Consider the following 9,281-nt stretch of genomic DNA (forward strand, 5'->3'; position numbering starts at 1 on the left):
GTTTTGTGTGCTTAACAAATTTCAGAATGAAATGACATTCGTAAAAGTCGTGGCAAAAAAAAACACCAAATCAACACTCCAAAATATTTTCAAAACTAGTATTATTGGAGCATCAATTTTTTTGGCATGACTTCCACGAATGTCTTTCTGTGCTGAAATTTTGCAAGCTTACAAAACATTTGTCAAAGTTTACCACAAAAAAATAGAATGTTTTGATTTTTTACTTTTTTTATTTTATTATTCATCGGAGAGCACTTGAGCTCGCAAACAGATACTCAACGTCCAAGAACTATTCACAACATCCAAAAGACATGATATTATAGACACAATCTCCAATGCTCAACTTTGAAAATCATTTTAGTATGATTATCAGTTATTTTATACAAAGTTAGAGGGTTATGAGAAAATTCATTAAAAGATCTGATGATATCACATTTTGTCTTATCAAATTCAATGAACATTTTACATATCGTTAGTTTGACTGCCGCTTTTTAGAGAGAGTATGCTAGTACCTTCTACAGTGTCGCCTTTTATATGCCAATTCAAATCCATGAGTTGGTTGTGATATTTATTACCTACTTTTTTAATCTTTAATAGAATCTCTTAATTATCGGCCCAACGGAGTACCTCTTTAATTTCATTTTTTATGCTTGCGATGTTTCTATGCTAGCAGAGCTTTTTTTTGCTTATTAGTACAAAGGTTTAGTGTCTTTCCTCACAAGATTTCCATGTTATATAAGACCTCCCGAACACTATTTCCAAATTCAACATGAACTTTGATGATCTCGATAGGTGCAGTCATAAATAGTGTGCAAAATCACATCCTTTTTGCACATCAACAATATCAAATTACAGGTAAGAATACATGCAAGAAAACAAAGCCATATTGAAAGATCATGGATGTCGCCTAGAGGGGGGGGTGAATAGACGCTTTAAAATAATTATGGTTTAGGCTTGGACAAATGCGAAATAAACCTAGCGGTTAATTTGTCAAGCACAAAACCTCAACAACTAGGCTCACCTATGTGCACCAACAACTTATGCTAAGTAAGATAAACAACTAAGTGATAGCAAGATATATGACACTACAAAAAAATACACTTCCGTGATGATACGTGTTTGTCACAATAGGTCGCGTTTTTTGTCATGCATGTATATCCATGACGATTTTATGACAGAATCAAGATAGTCATACATGTGCTGTCGTAGAAGTGTTCCATGACATTACCAAAATTATCATCACGGAAGTGTCCACTTCCATGACGATAAATCGCGCGTCACGGATGTGCTTTCGTCAAGGGTGACCGACACGTGTCATCCACCGTAATGGAACGCCGTTAAGCTATCGGGTCGGGTTTTGGATCCGATAACCCGTCAACATCCCCGACCAATGGGAATTTTCCACGTGTAAAATAATCATTGGTTGGAGGAGACACATGTCAGCTCCGCGTTGGCACAGGTGTCACTCATCCAACGGGCGAGACACGCCTATGATATGTTGACACCTGGACTGGCCCATCAAGTTTAAATGGGCCGGCCCAACTAAAGGCCCACAAGATTTTGCGGACCATAATGGGCCGGCCTAGGTAAAGGCCCACGAGATTTTGCGGACCATAATGGGCTGGCCCAGCTAAAGGCCCACGAGATTTTGCCGACATTAATGGGCCAACCCAGCTGTAGGCCCACAAGATTTTGAGGACCCTAGTAGGCCTGCCCATTAACTGGCTACCACATTTTGGGCCAAATATCGGCCCATATTTGATCCAGTCCATTAATGGCCTGCCACGTTCCGGGCCTAATAATGGCCCATATGAGATCCAGCCCGTTAAAAGCCTACCATGTTCTGGGCCAAATTACGGCCCAGAAAAGGTCTGGCCCTTTAAGAGGCTTTGGGCTAAATTATCGCCCATATCAAATTCGGCCCGTCAACTGTACGCTATGCTTTTGGGCCCACTTGCTAAAGGCCCTTTTAGTAATTCGGCCTGATATTAGTTTCGGCCTATTAAGGGCATGTTTGAAATTTAGGCCCAATATTAATTTCGGCCTGTTAAAAGCCCGTCATATAGTTGGGCCTAACTACGGCTCGGTTTGCATCCGGCCTGCTCGCAGCCGATATCTGATTGGGCCAAACAAGGACCGAGACAATTTTGGCATGTTAAAAGCCCGTGATTTGATTCGCACAATCATGGGTCAGGGTCCATTTTGGGATGCTGCCGGCCCGTGAGCTGTTCGGCACGTTTCAGGCCCAACCTACTTCTCCGCCTTCTAAAAACCCATTGAGTTTTCTTGCGAAAAGAGGGACGGGGGTTACTCGGCCTATTAAAGGCCCGAATCTACTAGTGGGCCAGTTTACTTTTGGCCTTTTAACGGACCAAGATGACGGGGCCCATGATACGGATCATACATCGTGATTGCATGATGGCCTGATTATGTACCATAATTTTACGGTTTGGCAGGTTTACTGCAAAGACATGATATATATATATATACAATAAAATAACTGCAGCATCGTGAATAAGAAAAAACCTAGACTATACAATAAAGAAATTACGGCATATTACATCCACTGGGCATCAAAGTTCGCCACTATGATAATAAAGCATAAGCAGACAGCAGATTACATACACTGGGCATCAAAGATCGCCACCAGTGCAAATAAACACGCCGAAAAAATTATATACAATACCGACAGCACTTCAATAGAGTTCAAGAAAGGTTAGCCCTACTGGGGAGCTGCAGTGCAAGCAGCTGAGAAAGCTGATGAGACTGTGCTTGTTCAACACTTATATCTTCCTCACTCTGAAAGATAAACAATCAGACAGATGACAAGTTTTGCACATAAAAGTATCAGTGCTGACAATTCATCACATTTCTTACTGACGAATAAAGTGACACAGTTTAAAATTGCATTAACACAATATGGTATTGTTCAGGTCAAGACATGGCAGGAAATGACATTGTGAAGGAGTTGGCAGCTTCACGACACCACTGGATTACAGTTCAAGAACTCATAAGTATCAATGGTTAGTGTCCTGTCAATTTATTCCAATTCAGATTGGCAAATAAAGAGTCAGTTTAAATAATAGTAGAATGATACGACATTGATCATAGTTAAGACATTGCAGAATATGACATTGTGCTGTAGTGGGTAGGTTCACCACATCACTGGATTACGGATGAAGAACAGAAGCATACATGCAGTAAAAAAGAAGATCACTTGCTCTGTATAGTTAAATTTACATGGTATGAAGAAGGAACTTGGTTGTACAACTGAAAACTTAAATTGAGAAGGACAAACTTTTGTTTATGAACTACATAATAAACTTTAAACACATAATTTGATGCAAACACCAAAAATAAAAAGTTGTTGCAGTCATGCCGAACCAAAAATACACAACAAAGTTTGAAGGCTTGAGAAGGACAAACTTACATTATTGGTGAAGACAGGCTCTATAAAGCCCTTGTCCATTCTGATGGGGGGGGCAATTCAAGAAGTTTACCACAGAATCTTCTTCATAAGCATTGCCTTTATTCTACATTTTGTTAAGAGTAAATATAGATGTGATAATATACGAAAAAAATGGAGAATATTTAAGATAATATGAAGAGTGATGCTACATAACCAAGTAGCTATAAATATATGTGCAGCGATACAGGCAAAAGGTACATCCAAGAACAATGCACAGCTAAACTTCTTCAGTACCAACCTTATGGTAAGAGTAAATATTGATCTGGTGTGTACAAAATTGAGGGCAAAGGAAAATAAGCTGCAGACTAATGGTACATGAACAACTACCGGTCAATATAAGTACATTGATAAAGGACAACGTGTACTTACAAGAACAATGCAGAGCTAAAAAAATTCATTGGCACTGGATATATTCTACACTAATGTAACCATTCATACAGATCAGATAATTTGGAGCGAACAATTGATAAGCAAGCTATCATGTATACTGCTGTCACATAATGAACCAGGTATGTATGCAAGTACGGTGATACAGGACAACAGGTACTAACAAGAGCAAAGCAGCGGGCATCATATTTGCGATATCATGTCGTTCTTTTCAAACCAGAATTCTTCTTCGACCAGATTTCCTGCAAAAAAGATCCGTAAGGCACATGCGGAAATGTAGAAGTTCAAATTGTCATGTGATTTCATAGACAATACCTCATCCTGGGAACGAGACCAGTGCATAACAAGGTTTTTCCATTCAATGTCTTCTAAATTTAGCATAAAAGACTTCACCGGAAATTCATTTATAGACTTGCCATCAAAGTGTGATTTCTTTACGTAACACCGATACTGCTGCAATGCTTCCTTGAAAAGCACAAGCAAGCTTTGCTCGTCATGACTATCCAGATTGACCCTCGCCTAGTTACAACAATGTAATGTAAATCATTGATGTGTTCAATCAGCAGAAAACAGGAAAATAATAACCATGAATAATAGCACTTACACGTAAGTTGGACAGGAAGATGTGAAAATGGTGTTTGTCATCACTATAATCTTTCCATGATGGGAATATATGCACATAGTACCTAACAACATTGAAAGCATTGTCTTTTAAACTGGGAATAAATGGAATGGGGTTCCAATCTGCAGGAATTGGCCGTCTCTGCAGTTGGGATAGGTCTTCGGCCGGTGGACTTGCTGTACTTTTTGCTGGAGTGGGATTTTTTTGTGGTACGGCTGGTGTTATGGCTATTGAAATCGGTATACCTTTTGCTAGAGTGCAGGTCATGTGTGGTGGGGCTAGTGGTGTGGCTAGTGAAGTATGGGTACAGTCTGCTGGAGTCGGTCCTACGTTTTGTATCACTGGTTGTACAACCAATATAAGTGGGGTGCTGTCTGATTTCTCCGGCACCACCACGTTTTTCAAGGACTTTGCTGGTGCTCCTTCAGGTTCGGCAATCACCCTCTTCCTTTTTGATGTCTGATGCACAAGAACAACATTTGAGTCGAAAAACATGGTATGATGGCAGATGGAATATGTATTGATAATGGATGGGCATGGCATCTCAATATATATGACGAGTAAACTAAGAAGATGGCGGTGCAACAAAGTAGAAGAAATGCAAGACAACATATGCAAGATACGCGCAATCAATAAAACCTTGCCAAATTAGAACATGCACCTTGATGGGTGAACAGGACATGCCATCTGCCTTTGACTCCTCGAGGTTAAAATAGTCATTAGGATCATATTCTGAACAAGAATCAACAGGTGGGGAGCGTATGAGTTTCATTGCATCCAGAATGGCACTCAATGCCTTGGTGCCAATTTTGTAAGTCATTATAGTGTTTAGCTTCAAGAGTGGACTGCTGCTAGTGCGACACAAAGCAGCTATACAGATCATAGTGTAGATATAACGGGGAAAACCGTAAGCATCAGAGTAAAATCAGCAAAGTGGAACTTGCTGCAATATATGTGCTAGTACTGCCGGTATGGCTAGAAAGGCTTCGGATACCAATTCTCTTCAACTGACGGTGTGGTACTGTTAATAGCAGTGTAACTCTCAAAGACGACACAGCTCCCCGCATTTCCTTGCTATTCTTATAGGATTGAAGTGGGCAGGTCACTACAAATCCTATTCCTATGTTTACAAAATCCTACGAATCAAAGAGGCTCAAAGTGTCCATCACAACCGACCGTATAGACCTCTACGCTAAAAATGTCCCTGCTCATCTTCAGTACAAGGAACATACTGTACTACTATCATACTCCCTACGTTCCAAAATATAAGTCTTGGTAGAGATTTCCACTATGGATCACATACAGATGTATCCAGATACATTTTAGAGTGTAGATTCACTCATTTTGCTTCATATGTAGTCCATGGTGGAATCTATACAAAGACTTGTATTTAGGAACGGAGAGAGTACATATTAAAGACGAACGGAAGAGGAACATGGTAAAAAAGAGCAAGCAGATTTTGGATAATAAAATGTTGGTTGCGCAGTGCCCACACATGATGAACCAGAGCGCATTAAGAATGCAACTCCCAGTTGTCTCTCGACCATTTCAGGCGGTTGGATGAAGATTCTACATCTCCTAACCCTTCTTCTTCCTCGTCTCTGATTCTTCCCATACAGAACACCGCACGGGCCGCCGGCCGGTCCACCGGCCACCACCACCCGTGTTCCTCCGCCACCCCCACCCCCACCCCCGCCCCAACCCCCACCCGCGTCGAGTTTTCTTTGTTTGGCGAGGCCCCACAACTACCCGAGCCCCTTTGTTCGCACCGGCAAACTCCGGCGAGCTCTGAAAAATCGACTGACCCAATTTTGAAATTTAGTCTACTGTGATTTAACTACTGTGGAATATAAAAGGGGAAAACCATAAGCATTGGGAGTATAGTGTTGAGCGTGCCATGGCGGATCTGAAGGTGCAAACCGGACAAAGGCAACTTCGCAACCAAGACAAGAAATCAGAGTAAAGCAGTGGCGATCTATTATCTTGTTGTGATAAATAAGTTGAGCAGATACGAAAGAGTACCGCCACTGGTGCGGCGCTGTGTATGCATCTGCTGAGAATTTGACGGTTCTGTGATAGTGATGGCTGTCGACGGCGTGGAAGCAGATCTAGGAGGGTAGACAATGGCGACGGGGCGCGGTGGACGAGACGGTCGTTGGAGCGGTGCCGGCAAGGTGGACGACGGCGGGGATGAAGCGAGAGGATTGGATGCAAGGATCCCGGTCTGAAGCCGTGGATGAGAGAGATCGATCTCTTGTAATGGACGGCGACGTCGGGTTATCAGCTCCGGCATGGTGGAGGAGGACGGCGTTGGATGGGGTGGCGGATGGCGGCGGACGGAGGAGGGTGGGGTGGAGAGGGTGTTTTGGCGCCCACGGAGTATGAATGGGGAAAAGGGAGGTAGAGAGAAAGGGGGAACCATGTATTGGGGGCGCACTTGTCTCAATTGCGAGGAAATTTACAAACTTAGCCCCCATTTCAAATTCCGTACATCACAACAATATTAGTCGGTTGGGGATAGGACGGTAATTTCACATACACCAAATATTTGCCGACGAGAGTTTGTTTTTGGCGCCCACCGTGTATGAATATGAATCGGGGAGGGAGTCGATTTCGGCCGAGGACACACTGTGTTTTGGTGCCCACCATGTATGAATCCGGGTGAGAGGCGGTTACGTCACGTTTGAGTGAAATTACAAATGTACCCCTATCAAAACATATGAAATCCAGCACATAGGCTTTGCGTGGCAGGGATAGGCAATAGTAATTTCCATCTCGCAGATTTTGGTTTAGGGCGGTTACTGCGACTTTCCCCGCTTCGTTCAAATTTTTCAGAGTGCACGTTTACCGTGCCAACTCAATTCGAATCCCGTTTGTATTCTATTTTTTCCGGGCGGGATCCATTTTCAATTGGAATTAAATTCTATATACATCATTTTTTATATATACTTTCAAAAGCACAACACCACTTATACATAAATAAGGTTGTATCCATCAATTTGGATTTTCAAATATTTGAAACCACTTTATGGTGAAATCCAATGTATGCATTCCTCGCTAACTGTCTCCAATTAATGTGTGTTTCATGCAGGGTTTTTTACTTCTCAAACATGTATAATGTGTTTCACACACGCAACATATAGTGTAATCCCGTTTAGACATTAATTGCATATAAACCATGCTATGTTTGTAATTAAAGAATCTATGGATCACCAATATAGATAAACTATATGACATTACACATGTGCCCAAATTCAAATGAATATGCATATTTGATACACCAATTTGCGTTATGATATTATCGATGTTGTGATCTCCAGTTTAAATATTTGAATCCCCTTTAATCCAGATATTCGTCTCATATAGGTATCACTCATGCTTATATAGGACTATCTCTCTGGACCTATACGCGTTCATCGTGTCTCGGGTATCTGTCGTGCTACTTGTATGTTGATAATGATCTTTTATCTTCGTAACACACTGACGGTGCTCTCTCCCTCGACCTTCATCACTCTATCTCTCTCTAAGCATATCTCGCTCCCTACTATGTGTCTCTAACTATGATTCTCCATGTGGAATCTCTTTCTCTAATACGAACACAAAACTTTATCTCCCGGGGTCTGATTTCTCTCTACTATTCCCATGTGTGCCACTCGCACACCCCTCATACAGAGATGTCTTTCGCTCCTTAGATATGAGAACCTACGACTCTTCCTCTTAAATTCCCTGTCTCACACACAAACACAAACTCTGTCTCCCAGGGTCTCATATTTCTCCATTGTTCTCTTGTATGTCGCTCACACACACTTTCTCTCCCTAGAGATATCTTGCGTTCCCTCATATGTCTATCTAGCTATCACTCTCATTGTGAAATCTCTCTCTCTCTCTCTCTCTCTCTCTCTCTCTCTCTCTCGCAGACACAAAACTCCGTCTCTCGGGATCTCATTTCTCTCTGATATCTGTTTGTATGTGACTCACATGCACCCTCTCTCTATCTCTCTCACACCCACACACATAACTCAGCCTTCTCATCCAGTCGACTCCTATCTCTAACGCACAGTAGCTAGCATCTTTATCTTTCTATTTATCTGTTTCTCCATCAACCTTCTTTCTCGCCCTCACTCTTGATTCCTATCATGCACACTACATATGTTTCTCTCTACATGCAGTCAAGTGCCCTCTTTTTATTTTTCTCTCACACACACATATATAACTTCACCCTCTGAACCACCCGGCGGTCATCTCCAACACCCAAACTAGCGGATGTCCCTCTAGCTAGAATCTCCATCTCTGTATCAATCTGTAGTTTCTCTGTCAACATTTCTTTCTTGCACGGAGTCTTGCTTCCTATCACCCACACTATATATGTCTCTCCATACATATGCATTTATAGTTTGATCTCTTTTGCACAATCGTTGTGCCTCACTCCCTCTGCTCGCCATAGATGCATGTTCCAGCCCACGCCACTATCTCTGAAAGACAAAAAAACATGCTAAATTATCGGGCCTTCTTCCCTGCATTCTCACATGCATGCATATTGTCATACCGATCCGTCTATCCCATGTCGTTGATCTTATGACTTATGTCTTCTTTCTTTTATCTCGATCATGCGTGCGCGCACACACACACACATCCCACATATACATGTATACCTCTCACACATGCACGTTCAAGGTCTCAATGTCTCCATACGTAGTTAATTACCCTCAATCCTAATGCCACATCGAATCGTTCTCCTCTTGTGTGCACATAACTTTCGCCTGGATGGGTAAAACACACACTCCCACTTAACAATCTCCTTCT

This window comes from Triticum aestivum, chromosome 4B (assembly GCF_018294505.1).
Source record: "Triticum aestivum cultivar Chinese Spring chromosome 4B, IWGSC CS RefSeq v2.1, whole genome shotgun sequence".
Classification (NCBI taxonomy): domain Eukaryota; kingdom Viridiplantae; phylum Streptophyta; class Magnoliopsida; order Poales; family Poaceae; genus Triticum; species Triticum aestivum.